The sequence below is a fragment of the Sturnira hondurensis genome, unplaced genomic scaffold, assembly GCF_014824575.4.
Source record: "Sturnira hondurensis isolate 20B ecotype Veracruz unplaced genomic scaffold, ASM1482457v3 Scaffold0004474, whole genome shotgun sequence".
Classification (NCBI taxonomy): domain Eukaryota; kingdom Metazoa; phylum Chordata; class Mammalia; order Chiroptera; family Phyllostomidae; genus Sturnira; species Sturnira hondurensis.
In genome coordinates this window covers 11,580,957-11,605,249 of record NW_028077105.1, presented here as the reverse complement: position 1 = coordinate 11,605,249, position 24,293 = coordinate 11,580,957, and the positions used below count along the sequence as shown (strand labels likewise).

At 41.0% G+C, this 24,293-nt stretch overlaps 1 protein-coding gene and 1 non-coding gene across 5 annotated transcripts in view; one reads left to right on the top strand and one right to left on the bottom strand.

Annotated features, from left to right (window-relative positions):
• Nucleotides 1-863: 863 nt before the first annotated feature.
• On the bottom strand, nucleotides 864-935 carry TRNAE-CUC (transfer RNA glutamic acid (anticodon CUC)). The gene has a single exon. It is a non-coding gene; the product is annotated as a tRNA-Glu (tRNA).
• Nucleotides 936-12,356: 11,421 nt separating this feature from the next.
• The window catches only part of NCOA7 (nuclear receptor coactivator 7), a 141,737-nt gene continuing 129,800 nt past the window's right edge, over nucleotides 12,357-24,293 (top strand). The window contains exon 1 of one of the 4 annotated variants that reach the window (XM_037045814.1): nucleotides 12,357-12,836. The gene's annotated coding sequence lies outside the window, so the exon portion shown is untranslated. The remainder of the gene's footprint in view (nucleotides 12,837-24,293) is intronic. The other 3 variants (XM_037045812.1, XM_037045816.1, XM_037045815.1) reach the window with 3 other exon arrangements.

The window sequence follows — 24,293 nt, the reverse complement described above, 5'->3', positions numbered from 1 at the left end:
CATCTGCGGTGTTTGAAGATACAATAAAAGCCATGCATTGATTCAGGGGGAAATAATGGACATCTATATAGCACCACCTTTCTTCTCTTTGACTCCGAGGTTTTTATATTTAGGAGGAGTAATTCCCAGAGTCCTACCTTGTCTTGAGTGTAAAAATTCCTAATGATACCTAACTTCATTTCTTGAGAGGCCTGTATAATTTACCTACTGCAAATTAGGTAAAATGCTGGGTGCGAAAAAAGTTGCCATATTTGTGGCAATCTATTACAGAAATTTTAGAACACAAGCAGACAAAATAACTAAAGTGAGGCATTAAGAATAAACATAATAAACCAACTATTGGTAATTAACCAAAAAATACCATGAAAAAGTTTTAGATTCATAAATACAAACAGCATAAAAACAGCTCCAATATAAACAAATAATATACAAAGCACATAATATATGTATAATATATAATATATAGAATTTGACTCTAAGCATGATGCAAAATAGGTATTATCTCTCTTAAAATAAGTTTCCTCCTTTTATTAGTCACACAAAGCTCAAGATTAAACAAAGACTTTTAAAAATTAATGCTTGTATACACATCCAGATTGTCTTCAAAAGCTGGGAAATTTCATTTTCTAACTGACTTAACATTTTTTTGAACAAGTATATTTAGAGTGCTTTAGAAGCCAGGGATCTTTTTGGTGTATAGCTGAATGCATACAGTACACGTAAATAGGCACAGCATATTTTAAGCAGTAGGTTAAGTAACACTTAATAACTAATTGCATTTTTTGTCATTAAGAAGAAATAGCACTAAGTATCACACACACAAAAAAGCGGATTGAACACATAACTGAGTCAAAAAGTGTGTATTCCCTGACCGGGAATCGAACCCGGGCCGCGGCGGTGAGAGCGCCGAATCCTAACCACTAGACCACCAGGGAACTTGGTAGTAAGCCTTCCAGATTTCTATTTGTTACTTATAAAAAAAACTTCCTCTAAACCTGACCAATAAGAAATAAGATTGTTTGTTTCAAGTCCTGCCCTATTTCCTTCCTGTTGTGGGTGTTAGTCTCTTACACTGGGGAAAATTCATGGCGCTCGCAGGAGAGTTCCGCTGCGGCTCCTGAAGGAAAGAGTTGGACCTTCCAAGTCCAAATCGCTTCCAAAGCTGGAAAAGACGTGCTGAATTTGCATTCGAGACTACTGTTAAAATACCGTCCAGAATCTCGTTTTCTTAATTACCTCGCTCTTTTTCTAAATCTAACCTGTCTCTGTCCGTCTTTCTTTCTAAAGCAGATGTTAAGCTCCACTAACATTTTACTAAACCTGACAATATAGTGCCACCGGCGGAGAGCGTTTCACCGCACACATCCTCGGCACAAAGCATATGCTCTGAAACGGGGGTGATGAAGGGCCACGTGGCCTTACGGACGCGTGATATTACATATAATATACATGTATATAATGCATTGGTTTGGGGGGAATATATATATACATATATATATAGAGAGAGAGAGAGAGAAGGATATATATATATTTACTTATTTAGGAATCAGGCTTACGAGGCTAAGAGAGCTATGGGTGGTCCCTGCTGAAGAACCAGGGCATCTAAAACTGTATCCGAATAAACCCTTCAAACCTTCCGTATCCATTATCCGCGTATGTTTCAAACAGTGTTACTATCTGGGCCACCGCTTCACCTCTCCGCACTTTGTGCGAGACACTGCTAGGAAATGATGTAATGGCCAAATGAGTCAGTGGACCAGCCTCAATTCGGAAACGCTCAAGAAATAACGAGCAGAGACGATAGGATGCAACCCAGCTTTGAAAGTGCCAACTGTGACAGTCAAACGAATGCAACCCAAGAGACCCTGCTCCTCTGCCAGATGCAAGAAGGCCTAAGTAGAATAGATATAAATTTGTAATGAACTTGCCTGTAACATCGGCACCATTGTAAATTACAGCCTTCATCCATTACCATAGAATTTAGGTGAGCCTGTGCTTGCCTATTGTTTCTTCTTTTCAGCAACTCAGAGGTGGAATTTAGATTGTTGGTAAAATTTATCTAAAATTAGTTAATGGCATGCAAATGGAAGATTAATAGGACTTATTCAGGGTAATACATAAGTATGGGAAAATCTGAAATTTCTAAACTTTACTATATTTTAGATGAGACACACACACACCTCTATCCAACAAGGAAGTTTTAGGAAGTTGAGTTCAGTAGATGGAGCTCTTACCTCTAAGTTGGGGGTTACCAGAGTTTAACAGTAGAGGATCTGTTTTGTTTTGTCTTGTTTTATTGTTTTTTAACCAAGGTAACATTTGTTTATAACATTACATAAGTTTTAGGTATACAACATTACAATTCAATATCTGTATACACTATAGCATATGTGATTTTGAATGAAAAGACAAAGGAGATATTACTTTTAGGATAATTTTAATTTGTTGTAATAGGCTTAGTCACAATATTGTACAAAAGGTACAAAAGGGTGCAGTGAAAAACACCATCCCTCTCTTATCCCCTAATCGCTCTTCACTATTTCTTTCCAGAAGAAGCCAATGTTAACAGTTTCTTCTGTATCCTACTAGACGTAGTTCCTGCATATACAATATCTATTTTCCCTTTTATCCTGAAACATTTCAAACCTGCAGGAAGTTACAAGTCTAGGACAATGAACACGCCTACACTCATCATCCAGGCCTGTGCTGTCCAGTTTAGTAGCACCAGAAGCATGTGGCTATCGTGCATTGCAATGTGGCTAGACAAATTTACATGTTCTATATGTTGAATGCATACTGGCCTTATTCTGAAAAAAATAAAAAAGAAGGTAAAATATCTCAACATTTTATATTCATTATATTTTAAATGATAAATATATTGACTTAAATTATTAAAATTAATTTAATTTTCTGCTTACTTTTTAAAATGCAACTACTAGAATACAGTATTTAAAGTTATATATATGGCTTGCAGTATATTTGTATTTTATGGTAATGATCTAGATTCAGCAGTTGTTATATTTGCCATATTTGTTTTCTCTTGATCTTTTGTTTTGAAGCATTTGAGTTTAGTTGCAGACATCACACTTTACTTCTAAATACTTTATATTTCCTAAAAACAAGCAATACACTTATGGCACAAAATTTAAACTTGATACAATATTATTATTTATTACAAATAATCAAAATTTCCTCTTGTCTTAATAATACTTTTTACATAGGATCCACTAAAAGATTATACCTTGCATTAATTTGTCATGTTTCTGTGGTCTCCTTCCTTTAATCTGGGATAATTTGCTAATCTTCTAAGTTTAAAAAGAAAACAAATAACACTGACTTTTTGGAATAGTGAAGGACAGTTGTTTCAGAAAGGCCCTCAATTTAGATACTGGTAAACATTTCTTTTGGCAGGAAAACTGCCTTAAGTGAAAACTACCTTTTCAGTGCATTACACCAGACTGCTGATGTATGGCATAATCTGTAATGTAAATGTGGCAGGCAGAATGGTGATGCCCATGGAGATGCCCCTGTCCTAGCCTCCAAAATGCAAGATGTTACTTCACATGGCATTAGATTGGTGGGCCCCGAATCGCCAACCCTATCCTTACCAGTGAAGGAGGGAGGCAGAAGAGTCCAAGTCCCAGTGATGTGATCTGAGGAAGTCTCACCCGACTTCTGCAGTCTTTGGGGGTGGGGGAAGGCGACCATGAGCCAAGGACTGTAGGTGGTCTCTAGAAGCTGGAAAATGCAAGGAAACAGGTTATCCCCTAGAGTCTCCAGAAAGAAGCCAGGCCCGCCAACACCTAGATTTTGGCCTTGTGACATGTGTGTCAGATTCCTGGACTACAGAAGTGTAAGACAATAAATGTATGCTGTTTTAAGTTTCTAAGTTTATGATGATTTTTCACAATTGCAATAAGAAACTCACACATCCAGCCAAGATGGAGGCATAGGGAGACACACTGTGCCTCCTCGCACAGTCAAAATTAAGGACAACAAAACTTTAGAAACAAAAACCAACCAGAACTGACAGAAAATTGAACTGTACTGAACTCCAACAACAATTCATCCAGACTGGTAAGAGGGGCAGAGTCGGCAGCCAGCCGAGAGGGGTCAAGCAGGAAAAAACAGGGGCTGGTAGACCTCTAAGAGGTAGCAATGGGCAGACCCAGTGAGGCACGCAAGGCGGTTGGCTGACTGTGGTCCCACATTCATGCACAGATAAACCAGGCAAAAAACAGTCAGTGAGACAGACCGCACAAGGCAGAGCCTCAGCGATGGGAAATAAAGCCTAAAAGCACTGATTGAAAACACTTGTGGGGTTTGAAGTGCTGGGAGAGACTCCCAGCCTCACAGAAGAGTTTGTTCGAGAGACCCACAGGGTCCTGGAATGTACACAAGCCCACCCACCTGGGAACCAGCACCAGAAGGGCCCAGTTTTCTTGTGGGAAGCAGCAGAAGGGACTGAAATCTGAGGGGAACAAGTGCCATTGTTCCCTCTCTGACCTTGCCCCCACATACAGCATAACAACCCAGAAATCCAGTTGCCCTGGTGAACACCTAAGGCTCCACCCTTCACTACCTAAAAGGCGCAACCAGATCAAAAAATTATGGCTCAAACAGAAGAACAAATCAAAGTCCCAGAGCCAATACTTTTAAGCAGCCAAGAGATAGCCAACCTATCAGATGCACAGTTCAAAACACTGGTGATCAGGATGCTCACAGAACTGGATGATTTTGGTCACAAATTAGATGAAAAAATGAAGGCTACACTAAGTGAAATGAAGGAAAATGCACAGGAAACCAGTAGTGATGAGAAAACTGGGACTCAAATCAATGGAGTGGACCAGAAGAAAGAAAAAAACCACCAAACAGAAAAGAATGAAGAAACAAAAATTCAAAAACATGAGGAGAGGCTTAGGAACATCCAGGACATCTTTAAATATTCCAACATCCGAATTATAGGGGTACCAGAAGGAGAAGAGGAAGAGCAACTAGTGGAAAACTTATCTGAACAAATAGTGAAGGAGAACTTCCCCAGTCTGGCAAAGGAAATAGAATTCCAGGAAATCCAGGAAGCTCAGAGAGTCCCAAAGAAGCTGGACCCAAGGAGGAACACACCTGGACAAATTTGGGATGATTTAAGTATTATAAATAATGGCAGCTATAGATTATATCACAGATTAATTTTTTTTAAAAAACCACAAAAACAGAAAAAGAATGAGTCCAAACATATTTAAAAATTAAGTAGATAATAAAAGAGGAAGGAGAGAAAGGAAAGTTCTTTGCATGAGAATGATAAAATTAAAATATCACTATTTCATAATCACCCTAGTAATAATTGATTCAGGCAGAGATGATCAGTGCATATGAAAAACTACCAAGTGAAAGTTTACTGAGGAATAGAAAAGATTCATACGTTCTCAAATATATTACTTCGGTGGGCAATATTTGTTTCTTAAACCATTTATTAATTATAGGTGTAAATGGTAACTTTACAATGGAGAAATGTCAGACACCTTAAACATATGATCAAACTTCTGTATAAGTTTCTTTTCTTTAATATATTTCCTTGATTTTGCTATTACAGTAGTCTCATTTCCCCCCTTCATTCCCCTCCACCTTGCACACCCCCTCCCATCCACACTTCTCCCCCTTTAGTTCATGTCCATGTGTCATAAGTTCTTTGGCCTCTGCATACTATTCTATTCTATTCTAGCCTATATTCTATCATATATTCTATCCTATATTCTATCCTATATATATATATTCTATCCTATATTCTATTCTATCATACTACTCTATCCTATACTATTCTTACCCCCCAACTATTTTCTACCTACCATCTATGCTACTTCTTCTCTGTACCTTCTCCCCCTCTCTCCTCTTCCCATTTCCCTGTTGTTAACCCTCCATGTGATCTCCATTTCTGTGGTTCTGTTTCTGTTCTAGTTGTTGGCTTAGTTTGCTTTTGTTTTAGGTGTGGTTGTTAATAACTGTGAGTTTGCTGTCCTTTTACTGTTCATATTTTTATCTTCTTTTTCTTAGATAAGTCCCTTTAACATTTCATATAACAAGGGCTTGGTGATGATGAACTCCTTGAACTTGACCTTATCTGAGACTTGCTTTATCTGCCCTTCCATTCTAAATGAAAGCTTTGCTGGATAGAGCAATCTTGGATGTAGTATTCATGACTTGGAATACTTCTTTCCAGTCCCTTCTTGCCTGGAAGGTCTCTTTTGAGAAATCCGCTGACAGTCTGATGGGAACTCCTTTGTAGGTGACTGTCCCCTTATCTCTTGCTGCTTCTAGAATTCTCTCCTTTATTTAAATCTTGGCTAATGTAATTATGATGTGCCTAGGCTGGCTCCTGTAATGTGTGGACATGTCCCTGTGAATTCTGACTACTTCTTTATCACCTGACACAAGATGGTCCAGGCATCCCCTTATTTTATCGACTATGACTTAGTTACAATTAACATCTTTATGCATATATCTCTTATTTTCAAGTTTCCTTGATTTTCACATAAAGAAAGGTATATTCTAACCCTTCTCGAACCTTTTCTAAATCAATATCTCTTGAAGGATGTCCATTCTTTACACAAAGTCTTTCCTCATCATCTTTGATCACTGCATAGTATTCCACCATATACATGTTTCATTCCATCATATAGATGTTTCTTATCATTGGTCATTTAGATCATTTCCAATATTTTTCTGTTACCAAAGTATGAATAGCCTTAGCCTGACATAATTTAGCAATTCATTTTTATAAATTTGCCTACAAGTGACTTACCTTGTAGAGTGTCTCAATATTTGATTTGAAAACGTTATCATATATTGGAAGAAAAATCATAGCATCCAATTCAAATTCAATTATAGTTATAATTTACTGACAATTTTATTTTTCAATATGATTTCAACCTGACTCAGCCATTCTTTTTCTGTTTGTTAATTTGTTCATTCATTCATTCATGAAACAAACATTTATTGACTATCTATAATATAGGTCAGGCACTATGCAAGGCACCAAAAACATAAAGATGAACAAAACAGAATCCCTGACTTTGAAGTTCAGTCTGGTGAGGTTCAAGTAAACAAGGAATTACAGTAGAGTAGTAGAGAGTAAAAGAGATGTGTGGCTACATTTTAATTTAATAACTTTATTTAATCAATTAAAAAATCATCATTCATCATGCACACATTGTTGATGGGAATGTGAAATGGTACAGCCACCCTGGAAAACAGCTCGGCAGTTTCTCAGAAAACTAAACATGCTGGGACCATATGACCCAGCAATTGTATTCTTGGGCATTTATGCCAGAGAAATAAAAGCTTATGTTCATTCATGACACCCCCAAACTTTATTTACAATACACTCCAAACTGGAAACAATCAACACGTCCTTCAATGGGTGAGTAAACTGTGGTACATCCACACCATGGGTTATTTATCCAAAAAGGGGGCAAACTATTCACTCACATAATTCAAATGCATTGTAAAGGAATTATGCTGAGTGAAGGGGGGGAAGCCAATCTAAAAGGTTATGTACCACAGGATTCCCATTTATACAGCATTTTCGAAATTACAGAGATGGGAACAGAGTAAAGATTGCCGGGAATTAGATGCCTTAGGCAGAGGATGGATGTAACTGTAGAGGGTAGGTTGTAGGAGCTCTTCAATGACAGAACAGAACCGCATCTTGTGGTGATGGTAGAAGAAAATCGCACAGAAAACACACACATACACAGAGCATACGTAAAGCTGGTGAAATGTGAATAAGCTCTGAAGATCGCAACAGTGCCAATTTTCTGGGTTTGATATTGTACAGCAGTGATGCAAGATGTTACCATCAGGGAATGGCTAGGCCAGAGAGGGTGGGGAGACCTAAGATTTTCCTACACATTTCTTGCAACTCTTTGTGAATCTATAGTTATTTCCTTCAAAAAATTCCCTTTTATGTTTATTGCACTGTAAATTTTTCATCCAATAAATCCGAACCACCACCACCACTTAATACCACTTTGAGTTTATGGGTTCGTTTCAGAATTTTAAACCCTATCTTAGCACCAGCTTATTTGAATAAGTTTTTCAGAAAATGTAAAAATATCTAATGAATTCTCAGGCTATTTAACAGACTATTTTTAGCCGAAATAAGACAGAAGAAGCTGTCCAAGAACAGGTATTATAAAATTTGTAAATGACAGGAAAGGGTAAGTGTATTGGGCTTAATCCGAATAATCAGCCCTAAATTCTGTGTGCTGACAGGCACCCAGACGACAACCCATTTCTGTGTATGTCAGTATTTCTTTCTCAGACCAGCCTGGTAGGCTCCTCCTTTCAAGTGGTAAGGAGATTTCTACTTCCTCTTTAGACTTTATAACAAGCCAAGAGAAGCACAGAACCTATGTCCCCGTTGTGCAAACGAGCCACTGCCTTCAATCCTATTAAATATCGAAATCTATTCAGCCTCTGTAGGTGCAGGATGGCTACCCACAGCCCTCCATAGATGTCACTCAGCATTTACCTCCTGTGGACAGACCTCCTGCATCTCAACCAACCTAAGCCCAGTGTGTAAAAAGTGTTTTTCTCTGTGTTAGAAAGAGGAAGAGATGTTTATCCTCAGAAAGTGAATGATTTTTGGTGCTAAGTAGACTAAACTCATCACACAATGCATAAATCCCCTCACTGACACCTTTATGGAGAAAACTTCCAAAGAAGTTTCCATACCTTCAGTGGCTGTAATCTCATTTCACATCCAGGAAGTCTTTCCTGTTGGCAAACTGTTAAAGCAGCATTTGCCAATGTTCCATTTGCCAATCCCACTTCCATGTGAGGTTACCAATGTTGTGTTTTTAAAAAGCCATAGTAACCATACTTCTTCATTATAAAGTTACCTTTGGGCAGATATGTAAGAAAAGTCCTGAACACATCTGCAGTAACAGTCACTGTTGTTTGATGATGTTTCCTAAAGCCATGAAATTCCTACCCAAGCCCTTCAGAAAGTCACTTGGGAGAACACCCACTACCTGAACTCAGGGATCCTGGTGCCTCCCACTAGCCCAGTTTCTACCACGGGGAGCAGCAAAGAGGAATAGGGAGCCGAGAGAATCTCTGTTTCTCTCTACCTGCTCCACACAGGGTTATTCATCCCAGAAACAGTGAGGTGACAGTCCTACCTTCAATGGCCTCTATTCTTTAACAGAGATAGATCAGTTTTCATATTTAACAGAGGCCCTCATATCCATAAAATCAGCGCAGCCTTGTATTTTTTTTTTTGTTAACTCAGTATTTGCCAAGCATCTTCCATTAGAAGGTACAATAAGGGATACTAGGGATAAAAATTTAAAAGGGAAAAGCTTTATTGTAATAATGCATATTATTAGAGTAATAGCTAATTTTTCTTCAAGATCACATTCTAGACTTTATTCTAAGCATCCTTCATGGATTATCTCATTTAATTGTAATCTTTATGTCCACCTTGTACAGCTGATACTATTATCATCCCCCTTCTACAGATAAAGCAACAGGGGTTGAGTAATTTACCAAAGGTCAGCATGTGGCAAAGCGGCGGTCAGAAGCCAGAGCCTAAATTCTTAGAGATTACCGTGTTCTTAGGAAGCACACATTCTAATGGGGTTTGATCTGTAGTGTACTAAGATTTCCCAAATCATTTTATGTATTGTATCTACCTCCCAATTAAAATTTCACCTTCTACTGAGAGCAGCACTGTCCGGAAGAATTGCCTGCAATAATGGAAATGTTCTATTTTATTATGTCCTGAGAACAGTGTCTTGAAATGTGTCTACTGGGGTAAAAAAACATTTTTAACCAAATTTAAATGGCCACACGTGACTAGTGAGTTTCATTTTTGACAGTACAGATACAGAAGGAAAGGAAATGGCTTTATGTCTTCTGATTTCTGTATTTAGGCAAAGCTTAGGCAGATCAACATGTTGAGTTTAATGAAATATAATGAATGATTCATCTTTAAGGGGAAATTTCCTCCAACCTCTAAGCTAGGGAGCAGAAATCTTTATTTTACTGAGACTTCCACTGTAATGAAATATTATAACAAAAATATGATAGAGCATACAGTCCTAGGAGTTGATGAACATGGTAAAGAGGATTTTTCCCTAACGTGCAATGTTTTGGAAAGGCTGACATTTTATAATTTATTATTACTTCTTTTAAGGTTTATTGTTACTTCTTTTATTGTCACAAGGTTTACTGTGCCCTTGTGACACTTTTGAATAAAGTTATTATAATAATCATAACCTGTATGTATGTCTCTTCCATATGTAAATCTACTCTTGCCCAACCCTGTACATACTCAGTTATATCTTTTCTAATAAAAAAGATCACTACTTACTTTGGGTCCATAGGTAGAAAAAGGAGACTTTTAATGGGAAAGGATGGAATCAGTCCAGAATTGCAACTCAATGAGCATTTCCTGCAGAAACTATATTCTAAGGCAAACCTCTTTATAAATTTTGTTAAACTGCCAAAATATCATTGACTATATTATGTCATTCATACATTAAATACTGCATAAATATTACACAGAGATTCCTATAACTGAACTATTTTGATTTGAGGGCAAAATATCATGAGTAATAATAGATCATTTTGAAAATAAACCGGGGCCATAGATCAGCTGGGGTCCCCGAAAGTGGCCAAGTCAAGCGCTCACATCCCATGAAGGCAGAGCGGTGGTGAGTCTCCCCCGGGGCTTGGCGCTGGCCCACCACTTTCCTTGCAGGAACTCATCTCAGAAAGTCCTAGCGACCTCAGCACAACTGAGATGAAACATGCTATGGAACATGCTATGAAACATGCTACTGCTATGAAACATGTCTTTCCCTTTGCTTTTTAAAAATTATTTCTATTAAGAAAAAAACTGCTGGCCACAGTAAATTCAGCCCTTTGCCTTTCCCATGTTGCATTTCCAAAGGGGCACCACCATCTCTTCCCCCTCCTACTCCTGCCTCTGTACAGCATTCCAGATGCTGCAAAGTCGCAGTCCTTACAGCAGTCGGAGCGTAGCAACTGGGGCCTCCAGGAAGAGGAGGAGATCTTGGGCTGGGGAGACTTGCATCAGCAGATGGGCAGTGCCCCAGAGCTGCCCATCCCCACGTGGGTGCTGTTCCCTCTCTTGTCCCATGACCAGCCCTGCAAGATGACTTTAGATTTTAAAACCATAAAAGCACTCATCAAAGAACTGTGAGAGCAGGTCAGTTTCTCTGAACATCTCAAACCATGTTCTTCGATTCAGTGAAATCAGCTCTATATTTTGGGAGCTTAATTTTCCCTTGAAAATAACTTGCAAATGACACAATACCCTAAAGAAAGAGGAAAACACCTAATTTTTCACATTAAAATTATGAAGATGTAAATCCGAGGTCCAGTTATATGCATGCTGAGTGAAGAATTGGACGATTATTCCATATTTTGCAAGATAATATAACACGGCCATTTGCAGGTGAAATCGCAAAGCCACCACTGTTAATTGCTTTGTTCCAATCTCCTCGAGAGGCTGCTAAGCAGTGGCAGCAACCCAAAGGAGGCTGCTATCTAGTGTGCCCGTGTGTGGCCTCTGACACACCAGTATTATCAGACCAGCTGCAGGCTCTACTTTGAGGGTTCTTCCCCCGCCCCCTAAGTAAGGGTAAACCTCGAGGCCAAACCATGCTAGTCACCTTGCAGGGCCGGCCTTGGCCCAGAGACGAGAACAGCACCCAAGTGAGGATGGGAAGCTCAGACACTGCCCATCTGCTGATGCAAATCTTCCCGGCCCAAGCTCTCTCGGGTCTGTGCCAAGAGACAGCCTGGAGGGCCCAATTGCTACGTCCCTACTGCTGTAATGATTGCAATTTGGCAGCATCCGGGATGCTGTACCGGGGAAGAGAGCAGGAGGGGGAGGAGGAGATGGTGGGCCCTTTGCGAAACGCAGCGCCGGAAAGGGCAGAAGCCTGAATTTACTGGTTCCCGAGCTGGAATGAAACTTGTCTTTAAAGCTGGAGGATACGCTCTCACTCCAGCTCTGCTGTCAAAGCCTTACTTTCCACGTAGAGTGGTGCCTAGAGCAGCCCGGCTACGGTAGGGAATGAAGCCCAGGCAGAGGTAAGAACCTCCCAGGCTCTGCCGCCCCGCGTCTGGCCGCTGGGGCAGCAATGAGTTCGTTCTCTGGAGGCGTCACAATGGGCCGAGGCCTGCGGAGGCCGCGCGCGCGCAGCTCTCCGGGGCGGAGCCGCGGGGCTGAGGTTGGGGCTGTGCGGGGGCAGTGGAAGCTGCAGCAGCTGCGGGTAGAGGTGCTGCCCAGCCTCCCAGCTCGGAGGTCGCCGGGGCAAGGAGGATGCCGCAGTTGCAGCCGCAGCCACCCAGCCTGGCCTCCGAGCTTTCTGGCTCTCGCAGCTGCGGAGAGGCGCAGAGCGTGGCACTGGCCGGGCGGAGCTAGAGGCGGGCGTCTACCCCGCCTCGCACCACCCGCAGCTCTCCCCTCCGGCCGGGCCCGGGAGCCTGTGACCACGGATGCCCTGATCGTAGGCGCAGCTACAAGGTTGGCCGGGCGCCGCCGCTCGCGGGGAGAGGCCTGAGGAGTCCCGGGGGCGGCCGCATCCACCAGCTTCAGACGCCGGTCCCCCGGGGCGCTCGCCTCTTCGCTCCTCCTTCCTGGCCCAGCTCTTCCTTAGCGGACGTTCCCCCCACGACCGCTCTTTCCTCCCACCTAGATGATACGTTCCCCTGCGTGGAGCATCAGAGGCCACCACTCCCAGAAATGCGTGCGCCGGATCCCCATCACCGGGAGCCGAGGAGCCGGCACCCCTGCCCTGTAGGTAGGTAGGTGCGTGAGGCGGGGACGAGTCCTCGCCACCTCCCACAGCTGATGCTGCAGCTGAGAAGAGACAGGGGGCAGGGTCCGGGACCCGCCAAACTTGCCTCGCGCCCGTGTCACTGGACCGTTCCGAGGTGTGCTCATGGCCCTGGCGCAGCCCTCGGTTAACCTGACGACCTCTTTTTGAGCCCAGGTATCCGAGCGGAGGCAAAGAGAAGCTGGACCCTTCCCAGCCCACCCCCCTGGGCCCCCGCGCGCTGCGGACGGGGTGGGGAGGACAAATTGGTGTCAGGCTGATCTAGGGCGGGGGAAGACCTTGGATTTTCAGCAGCTCAGGTAGAACTATGGTACCGATTTTTTTCGGCGGCATGAGCTGATGCGTTTTTTTGGTTTTAGCTAAAAACGAGTAGACAGGGAAAGCGGTTTTAGCGGCATGTAGAAGTCGCTGTGAATTTCTGTGCATTTAAGAGCTGATTGGCTTGTATGTAAACTAGGTGGCTCAAACCTTTTAGGGCCAATTAGAGAAAGTCCTTGTAGAAGTCAAATTATGTCGGGGACACGTGCGGCTGGGGTATTCCCCACGCTGCCTACTTGGGAGCCTCCTGCTCCAGTGAGGGATGTGTTTGAGAGTGGCAAGTTTGTTACAGGTGTCGGGAGTTGAGAATCAGCGGGACGCGTGCACTGAGTCGGCCAGCAGAGGCAGCCTTGGGCGCAGCCTAGCTTCCAACTACGTTTACGGTTTGTGTTTCTGAGACGCTGGCTATGAATTCTAACAGGTTACTTTAAAAAACAAAACCAATAAGGTTTAGGGTTTTGGAAAGTGGATCATTGTATGGTCCAAATTTGTACTGAGCAGAGGTCCCCAACAACCGGGACGGGTCCGTGGTCTGTTAGAAACCGGCCCGCACAGCCGGAGGTGAGCAGCGGGCGCGCGAAGCTTCGCTCTTACGACCTGAGCTCTGGTCCTGCCCCGCCCCTCCCCTCCCCTCTCCATGGAAAAATTGTCTTCCACGAAATCGGTACCCGGTGCCAAAAAGGTTGGGGACTGCTGCTTTAGAGCTTTGGAAAATGAACCAGTATGAGTGAGCTCCAGGGAGACAGAGCCTTCGTCTTGTTCAGTCCTGTAATCCCCTTCGTCTGTTGCCTATTGTGCGTTTACTGTATTAGTTTTTTGTCGCACTTTTTCAAGCTTCATCTAAAGAAAATTTAGCTTCCAAATGTACTTGTCTGCCCTGTAGCTGTTAAAGTTTAACCAGATTTTTAAAATTGTTTATTTGTGTATATAGTCAAATTCGGTTAACATCTTCAGTTTGAATTTTGACATTTTTAGGACCATATGCTGTTCTTTAATAAGGCAATTCTCCCCAACTTCTAATACAAGTTCATTTCATGTCCAAGCTTGCACATTTTCCAGTTTTCAAACTTATTTCAATTAAATTCTGGTAATCAAACTTATTTCAATTAAATTCTCTAACAGTTTTTTTAAAAGTACAATTCATGTTTAAAAGAAAATTCTAAGTTACCATACTCCACAGGTGACAGTGATCTGGTTAATAAGTGACATTAACTCACTTTAAAGTTGAGTTGTTGTGGTTGATCTAATTATAATGCATTTTATTACAGGGAGAGATAAAAATAAAGGATGTAAAGAGTCTATGATTCCTAAACGATTCAAAATATATGGTATATATACACATATTTTTAACTATATGGGTTTTCCTTAGTATATAAGAATATTAATTTCCAAGTTGGACAAATCAGGGTATGAAACCAGGGGTCTGAAAGATTCAGCGCCTTTCTGGTTTTAAATTTAATGTTTTCTTGAAAAAAATCAAGGATAACTTCATCACATTTTATTCATTTTTTGCACTATGATATTTCCTGTTCTGATTTTTTTGTTATGTAAGTTTTATGAGTTAGTATTAACCTGCTTAACAATTTTTGCTTTCTTCTTCTTTCTTTTTTTGTCTTTTTAATACCTCTTCACTGTCCTCCTTACATATTACCCCACAGACTTATTTCTCGTAAAACTATGGTAAGCTGAGTTTTATTCTTATTGCTTCTGCAGCCTACTTGGGTTTTTCCTGGATGGGGAGGAAATAACACTATTAAGCAAAAGCTAGTAAGATCGAGGTAACCAACATTGGGAGGGCACTGATAAAAAAATACATCATGATTCCTGGAAACAAAGCAAAAAATTCCTTTAAGAAGTAAAGATAATTGCATTTTACATTTCTGAAATTTGTAATTAAGGATATTGAGCAGTTAATTTACACTGTTCTTTCTTGCTCACTTTAACTGTCTCAAAAAAGCTCTCCCATATGGTTTCAGTAAACTCTTTGTACTTTGCTGTAGATAGTAAACACTTATTTGTTCACTTGACAAATGGAAGTTGAGTGTTTTAATTGTGCTGGTACATTTATTTGGCCTTGAAATCTGAAATAAGAGCTGGTTCCTAAGCTCAGAATGGAAGAGGCATTTTTCTGTGTGTCTCCTGCACTTACATGTGCAATGCCTCTTTGATTGGATGGTTCACTGTCTGGGCCGTGTCTCCACCTGCGTCACTGGAATGAAATTCTAAGACCTGAATTTACTGTCTCCTATTTTTCTGTATCTTCCCTAAGCCTTTTTAAAAATTTCCTTCTTAAAAGGTTTTATTTTTTAGAGGGAGAGTAAGGGAAGGAGAAAGAGAAGGAGAGAAACATCAATATGTGGTTGCCTCTCATGAGGCCTCCACTGGGGACTTGACCCGGCCCAGGTGTGATCCCTGACTGGGAATCGAACCTGCAACCCTTTGCTTTATAGGCCTGTGCTAAATCCGCTGCATTACACCAGCCAGGCACTTCTCTGAGCTTTTATTGCAGAAACCTCTATCCTTCCCTTGCTATATGCTATCTTTTATTATCCTGGCAGAATTTTCTTATTCCAGCCCTATTTTACCCTAGCCCCTATACTTGTTGTTGTTTATATCTAAATAGGATTTGCTCAATTCACATATGTTGGAACCAAAATTGTTATGGTTGCAGAAAAAGTATAAAAAAGAAAATTTGTGTGGCCTTGTATTTCAAATGTTGGAAACCAGTGGTTGAAGAGTGATTGTTGTGTACTAATCTCCCCTCAACCACAGTATAGAATGCCTTTGTTTCTGAATGTACCAGAGAATGAGTTATCTGCTCATGAATTTGATCAGAAGCTCAATTGAGAGTAATGTTTACACAAGGTTGACTGAGCAAAGGCCATGACATCCCCCTTGGCCCTCCGATTGGAGTCTAACCATATCTTCAGAAACTATGTAAACCTTGTTACCTTGTTTTGCATCCTTTGCAGCACCCCCACCCCAGCCCCACCCTTGTGCTCACACGGAGGGATTCTATGAATAAAGACAGTTACAAGAAATATGCTGTTATGTTACTTATGAGATGTGGTTATGAAAATCATGGTCCCTTCTATAGTGCCCATTTGAAGACCATGCAAGAAATTCCATTCAGTTACAAATGGCAAAGAAAAGCTTTACCACCCTTGAGCAATTACTGTGTCTGTTTTTCATCATGCAAAACTAGAATCAGAAGATTGATTATATTTCCCTTTCTGATTTGGCAACAAGGAAACAAAGTCAAATTTGAAACTCAATTTTAATAAACCTATAAAAACCCATGACGACCTTACTATTGATGTTCTAACGTTCCCTTTGGTACTAGAACTTCTGTTCCACCTGGTTTTTGTTGATTCTGATTTTTATCTAATTGTATTTTCCCAGTTTTGCCTTTATTATTTTGAGCTGACTGACATTCTTTGTGGAACAAGGCAAAACATAAAACCAAATAAATGAAAACATTTGCAAAATTGATCTCTGGACACAGTATGCTTTTGATTAACAAGTTTAATCAGTCCCATTAAATATGTTTTGAATAAGTATTGCAAGTTTAGTAGATTTGAGCTTATATAGCCAAATGGAAAACAATGTTACATAGTTTTGCAAAACTAAATTGCACTTATTTTTTTTGTTAAATTTATGTACACTTATAGTTAACTTAAAATTGGTTAAGCCATTCAATTTAAGTCAGTTATTTCTGTAGTACCTACCTCATATACTGTATTAGGCTATATGAATATTCTAAGTTATTCTATTATTCTAACAGAATCTTTATTCTATTAGAATAAAAGATTCATTCCATATAGTTGAAAAAAATCATTTTTAGCCGAAGAGCTAGCCTAGACTAGGGTGACACGCACCTCTGGATCTTCTGATCTCTTTCACATCAGTCACTTATTTGATTCATCCTTATTTTTATACATCAGATACAGATTCTGAGCCACTTTGAGCCTCTTTTATTTACCATAAAATTCAAAAGATTGAGTTCCCTGGTTAATTGTCCAGACTTCATTCTGGTGTTTTGACAACTATCTGTTAAGTTGGTTGAATTTAACCTGGTACATAGTCATTTACATCTACGTGACATCAAGTTCAGTTTGATAAGTTTGGTATGTTTATTATCTAGGTCAGGAGAGAGACTGGCTTTTCTTAAGGAAATTCAGAAGTGCAAGTGGAAACAGTGGAGAGGATTTGGAGAGAGACACGGGCTCATTGTTTATATAGAGGCATCTCATGTCAATAACCTTTATGTCTTTTATAAGAATAGTCTTTATAGTAGGTAATACTTTAATGTGATTCGAATGGTACTGATGGGTATACAGTGAAAGGACTCCTCACGTTTTCCCCCTAGTGTCCTGCTTTTTCTAGCCACTGGCAACCAGTATTATCAGTTAATTGAGCGTCTTCCAGTGACATTTTATGTATATATAGTCAAATGTGAACATTTGGCCTGCTTCTGTTTTTTAAAGATTTTATTTGTTGTTAGAGAGAGGGGAAGGGAGGGAGAAAGAAAAGGAGGAAGAGAGGAAGAGAAACATGGATGTGTGAGAGATACATCTATCGGTTGCTTCTTGTACACCCCCGCCTAGGGATCAGGCCCCAAACCCAAGCATATGCCCTGACTGGGAATCCAACCAGCGACCATTTGGTTCGCAGGCCAGCAGCACTCAGTCCACTGAGCCACAGCACCCAGGACTAAAGTTTTTATTTATTTATTTTTAGAGAGAGAGAATGGGAGCAAGAGAAACATCAATGTGCAAGAGAAACTTCAATAAGTTGGGTCTCCATCAGTTGGCTCTTGCATGCGCCCAACTGGGGACCTGGCCTGCAACTCGGGCCTGTGCCCCACTGGAAATGAAACGTTCGACCTTTTCCTTTACAGGCCTGTGCTCAGTCCACTGGCCTGCTTTTGTCTCTTATTTCCTTCTGAACCTGCTCTGCCTCCCCACTTGCTTTAGACGGTTGGATTGCATTCTACTTTCCTCTACATTTCAGCCAGTCTTCCTTCTAAATTTCCATCTTCAAACCTTAGGGGTTTCCATACTACCCAGGAAGGAGTCTGCCAGGAAACTTAGCCCAGCCTCTTGGGCCCTAAGAAATTCATCTCTTGCTCCAGACTCCTTCCTGCTGTGCGTTGGGCCCATAGTTGTTACTAACTCACCCTCACACGGGCCAATTCCTGGGCTCTTTAAAGAAATCTGAAATGTCATGGCTTCACACAGCACACACACTGTTTTGTTTACCTGTCCTTGTTTGTGGAGCTGAGGATATTCAGTAATACAAAAACTGATTGTTACTTCCTGCACATGCATAACATGTGATTTTTCTTCTCCGTGCTGTGCCCTCTACTCAGAACACTCTGTCCTCCTATTTTCATTAGCAAACCACACTTGGTTCGGCTGTCACCTCCAAGGGCTCTTCTTGGTCGAGATTCCATAAACTTAGGGAACCTTCCACATGTGATTTAGTGACCCAAGCAGGCTTCCATACTATTTATTTCTCACAAATAGTAAATAGTAAAATTGCCTTTCTACTAAAAATTAACTTAGCATGGTATCCATGCTATTTGGGTAGCATGCTAAGATTGCCCCCCCCCCCAAAAAAAATACAGCCTAAAGTTGAAGCTTTTATTTAACCATCCATCTCTTCTATCCTCAGGAGAAAGCATGTCTGAATTGTTTTCTTTAGCATCCTTGCCTTACGGTACTAATTCACAAAGATTCTGTTGACACTCATTAAAAGTGACTTCACATTTATTATGGCCTTCTTCTGGGAGAGTGCGTTTCTGTGACTCCCCTCCTGGGTTTGCCTCTGTTGTTGGTACTCAAAAGAGGGAAAGCCTCCGAAGGGGGTGCCATTAAAGTTTAGGGATCTAATAGGAGGCAGTGTTACTCTTTAGAAATAGAAATTATGAAATGTTGACCCTGACAGATGACATGAACCACCTGGAGAGAGCGGTCCTTCCTAAGAAGTGACTCCTTAGTATGCGAATGAGGTGTTTTTAATTCCAAGTCAGGTAAGCAGATGGTGTCCAGGGTGCTCAGTTTTGTTGCAAAGTGCCTGACGCAAAGTAACTTGCTGTTGACTGATTAACAGAGGATTTGCAGAGTGGGAATTTAATAGTGTGTGTTCAGCACTGTGCAGTGGAATCCTCTGATTCTGATCATTAACCAGGTATGTTGCGCAGAATAGGAAAAATGTGTGAGATTGCTCCACAGGTATGAGAAACCTCAAGATCTTTCATCTTCTTTCTATAGTTCTGGTCTCATTAAGCAAACCAGACATGTTGATACCAGGAATTGGGGGTGCCCTGAGCAGCAGTAATGCATATTCACAGCAGTAATTGGATAAGTATAGCCCCTGCCGTACAGTATAAAGCTCAGTTTTGGGCTCTTAGTCTGTTGGGACAGGCTGCTCAGTCCTTATGGTCCTAGGTGCTGAGCCCTCAGTCCTGGTGATGACCTTCCAAAGTTGTGCCTGGCTGTAGGGTCCCCTTGAAACTGCTCATGAGCAATCCTCTTATTTATCTGGAATCACAGCATCTTCTAAAATAGTTTCAGTTTAACATATCTTAACTCTAAAACAGCATTCTAGGAGGGATTTTAGTCCATTTGGGCTGCTATCACACAATACTACAGACCGAGTAGCATTTAAGGAGCAGAAATTTGTTGCTGACAGTTTTGGAGGCTGGAAGTCCAGGATCAGGGTGTCGGCATGGTCGAGCTTTGGGTGAAGGCCCTCTTCCTGGTTGCAGACTGCTGACTTCTCTCTGTGTCCTCATGTGGAGGAAGGAGCTAGGGATCTTTTGGGGGCCTCTTTTATGAGTGCCCTAACCCCATTCATGAAGAGATATATCCTAAGGAAGTCAGAGATGAGGTTTAAATTCAGTGATGAGCATGTTGTCTCTGGAAGGCAGGTGGTATGGTAGGCAATGGTAAGAGCAGGTACTTGGGAGCCTGTTGCCTGGATTGGAGTCATGTTCCACCATTTACCAGCTATGTGAACTTAGGCAAGTTAATTTCTTCTTGATTTTCTCAGCTGTGAAATGAAGAGAACACTATCTCCCACAGTGTATTGAGAATTAGATAAGTATCTGTAAAGAACTTAGAAGTCTGTCACAGAGTAAGCCACTCTGTAAATATTAGTTATTATCAGGGGTGATATTGTAAACATTAGAGACAAGTTCAACAATGGAACTATTTTTAAATGATAGTACACACAGCTGTATGTACAAGAAAATTGTGATTTGATTTTAAAATGCACCTGCAGAGAAGAAAGACAGGAAAGTGACATAATGTTCAAGTGTTTTTCCCCATCGATGGATCATTTTCATTTTTTCACATTTTTATTTGCTATCCATATGTATTGCAGTGATACTTGGTAGAAATTATTAAAGGATTCTTACACTCTGTGCCTCTTTGCCAAATGCATATTCATTTGAACATATTTTACTTTATTTTCCTGCTTTTAAAGCTACTCATGTTTCACTTCCCCATCCTCTTCACCCACGTGCCATCTGCTTGGTATTTTCTTGCATTTAGCTTACTTGCTTTGTGTATAGATCAGCCCCAAGGCTTGTTCTTCAAGAATAAGGAGACAAAGTTAAATGATTCATGAGCATTTATGGGCGGCGGCAGCGGGGTGGGGGTGGCTTCTCTTGGAAGTTTAAGCCAGAGAATGCTGCTTAGGTCCTAATGGAATTGTGTCTTCTTCACATTTCAGGCCCTCCCCTCTGTCTCCTGCTTTCCACCTGCTGGAGCTCAGCACTCCAGTAGGGTCAGAGGGGAGCGGGGGATGTGTGGGTATGGAGGGGAATTCCTGCCTCCAGGCTTTTGGCCGCTCTCTCTAGCTGAAATTCCTTGCACACGTCTTTCCTTAAAGCCGATATTTGCCACCGGGTAGATACTTAGTTCCATGAACACTTCCCAAGGTATCTGCTGTACCCCTGATTTCAGATTGTTTGGCACTCAAACACTTGTGCCACAAGCTCAGTATTGGAGTGTGTTATGGTTTAGTTCTTACAGTGAGCTGATGCAGGTTATGCTTTACATTATGCCCTTCCAGCAGTGTTGAGGCCTGTCCAGAAAGTATCCAGCCGTGTGTTATGGAAAGTGGAGGTATTTATTGGAGAAGATACAAGAAACATATTACACAGGACAATGATGCCACAGTTCCCTTCAAAGTAGGCACCTTGGGACTTCACACAGTTCTCCTAATCATCATTAGTTGCCCCTTTGTATTTTCCTGAATCTCATCGATGATCTGAACACTCCTGCCTTTCAAAGGTGACTTTAGTTGTGGCAAAAGCTAGAAGGTTGGCAGGGCTCCAAATCTGGGCTATAGTGGGGCAGAGTCATCTGGGTGATATGATGTTTCACCAAAAAACTGTGTATGAGACCTGATGCATGAGTGGGTGTGTTGTCATGATGAAGCTGCCATTCACCAGTTGCCCACAGCTGGGGCCTTCTGAATCATCCCAGTCTTTTCTGTGGAGGAATGTTCAAACTGAACACAAAATTTGCAGATTTGTTGTTCTAATCACTCGGTCATTTTCAATGTGACAGCCACACAGTACACATGCTCACTCAATGTCTTCTGCTGTCTCCACTGGCTAGTAGTACAGTGAAGTCGTCATTGTTGACTCATGTGCATTCCGGTCCACTCACCTTGGCTGCCAGGTTCCATCGATGTCGTGCAAAACCTTCTCATTATATTAACAATGGCTGGACTTTTTCCAGACAGACCTCTCACATGCACAGGGAACATAGGAAGATTGGGTGGTGGTGTGTTGAGAACATTCTTAAAAGATGATTTATGAGTTTTCTGTCCCATCTCCCCCTTTGTTCATCCTTATTTCTCCTTTATCTTCAAGATCAGGGTGTTATATAGTTTGGTTCCTTCAGTCTTATAGTACTGTGCTTGAAAACTCGATAATAGCTTTTTGTTAAAAAAAAAAAAACTAAAGGGGTTCCATTTGCAGAGCACACCATAGTTAGTCAATGCATTTAGAATGGGACTTTACCAGCATAAAAATTCATCCTGTTGTGAGGACAACTCTATAATCACCTCCAAAAATTGCTTGCTTGAGCAAGACAATTCCATGAATCTGCCTGAGAATGTGTTTCAAGTTCATAAACATGTCAGATTCTCATAGATCTTGCATTTCTTGGGAAGGACCAAATCGCAGGAAATGTCGGTGCTATCTGGTCATGCTTCTAAACCGAGCATCTGGCCATGCTGCCCTGGTCTGTTTCTAAACCGAGATTCATGAGGGGAAAAATTGTTAGAATGTCTATATTATCTTTTTATGACTTCTGATTTTGTTGTTTGCTTTATAATCCATATATTAGTGCAGAAGACAAGTTTTTCTAACTAAAAAATACATAAAATTATTTTATACTGACACTTTTATTATGTGGAGTACAACTTTAAAAAATGGAGATCATTCATCTAAATAAAAGGCAAGACTTTATTGTTCCATAACCCAAAGTGAACTTCTTCTTTTTTTAATGCTCACCTGAAGATATTTTTTTATTGCTTTTAGAAAGAGAAGATGGAGGGAGGGAGGGAGAGAGAAAGAGAGAGAGAGAGAGAAATATCGATATGAGAAACATTGGTTGGGTCCCTTACACACCTGGAGTAAGAATTGAACCTATAACCTAGGCATGTGCCCCTCCCTGGGAATTGAACTGTGACCTGAGTCACACTGGCTAGGGCCAAAGTCAGTTAGTTTCTTTTACATATTTAGCCCTAACTAATCAAAAGTCAGTGTATTAAACACAAATCCTATGTCTAGCCTACACTAGGAGTTGTCATGTGTGTGTTTGTAAGGGAGCTCCCTTAGGGAGCGTACAGTGGGGCAGGGATGTGGGCGTGAGGAGCAGTTAGACAACGGTACAGCACAACGTAAGTGTGTACAAGAAACCTAGCAGTATGCGTTTGTTAGACTAAAATTACTAAAAGTGTGTTAAGAATGGCATGATACATGGTGGTGCTACATTCTCAGTATGTTTCAAAGCCCTTCTTTATGATTTTTCCCCTTGATAATCAAGTCAGTTCTTAGTCCATCTACTCAAATACGGTGTGTTTGAGTTATCTCCTGGGTACAGATGTTAACTATGTGAGCTTTCAGCTCTAATGTTCACAATAATATTTGCCAGTGCTCTCAAGTACAAGCCCACATTTCCTTTGAATTACAAGAGAAAGTTGGCAGAACAGACATGGTGGGAAAGCATTGACTAATACCATTTTTGATGCCGTATCCTTTTGGAACAGTAATAGTGTGTAGATTTTCTAGAAAGTGAATTAGGTGATTAGGGCCGGTCAGACAAAGCACCACTCTGAGCAGCTTGGAACAACAGAGACTCCTAGTTAGAAGTCTACAGTCAGGTGTGTCGGCAAAGCCATGATCTCTCTGTGACTTGTAGTGGGATCCTTCCTGGTCTCCTCTGGCTTCTGGTGATTTGGGCATTTTTTGGATTGTAACTGCATAACTCTGATACCTGTTTCTGTCTTCATGTGGTGATTTCCCTGTGTGTCTCAATCTTGATATAGCCATCTTCTTATAAGGACACCAGTCATACTGGGTTTAGATACTCCAGTGTGACCTCAGCTTAATTACTTTGGCATTGACCCTCTTTCCAAATGAGGTCACATTCTGGGATACTGTGGATATGACTTCAACATTTGGGGGAGGGGGTGACACAGTTCAACCCATAACAAAAAAAATATCCAAGCTTATAGATGAATTTACTAATATTTGCAGAAATCGCCCTTGGTGTCACATGATGCCTTCTTATAGCTAAACTTACATAGCCACGCACCTTGGTTAAGGGGTAAGTGAAAGCTCGAAAAAAAGGAAGCCTCCCAGGCCTTTTGTTTTAATTGGCTGCTTTTGTCTCTGGGTTTTGGCATTCCAGGTCTTGGTAGAATTATTCATACAGAAAGTAATATGTACTATGTGGCTTTGATCTTGCTGGTAAAAATCCACAAAGTAATTTGTAGATTAGGATAATTCAAAGGGTGTATTGTTTGTTTTTGTTGTTGTGATAATGCTATAACAGCCTCCAGATTATAGTGGCTTGG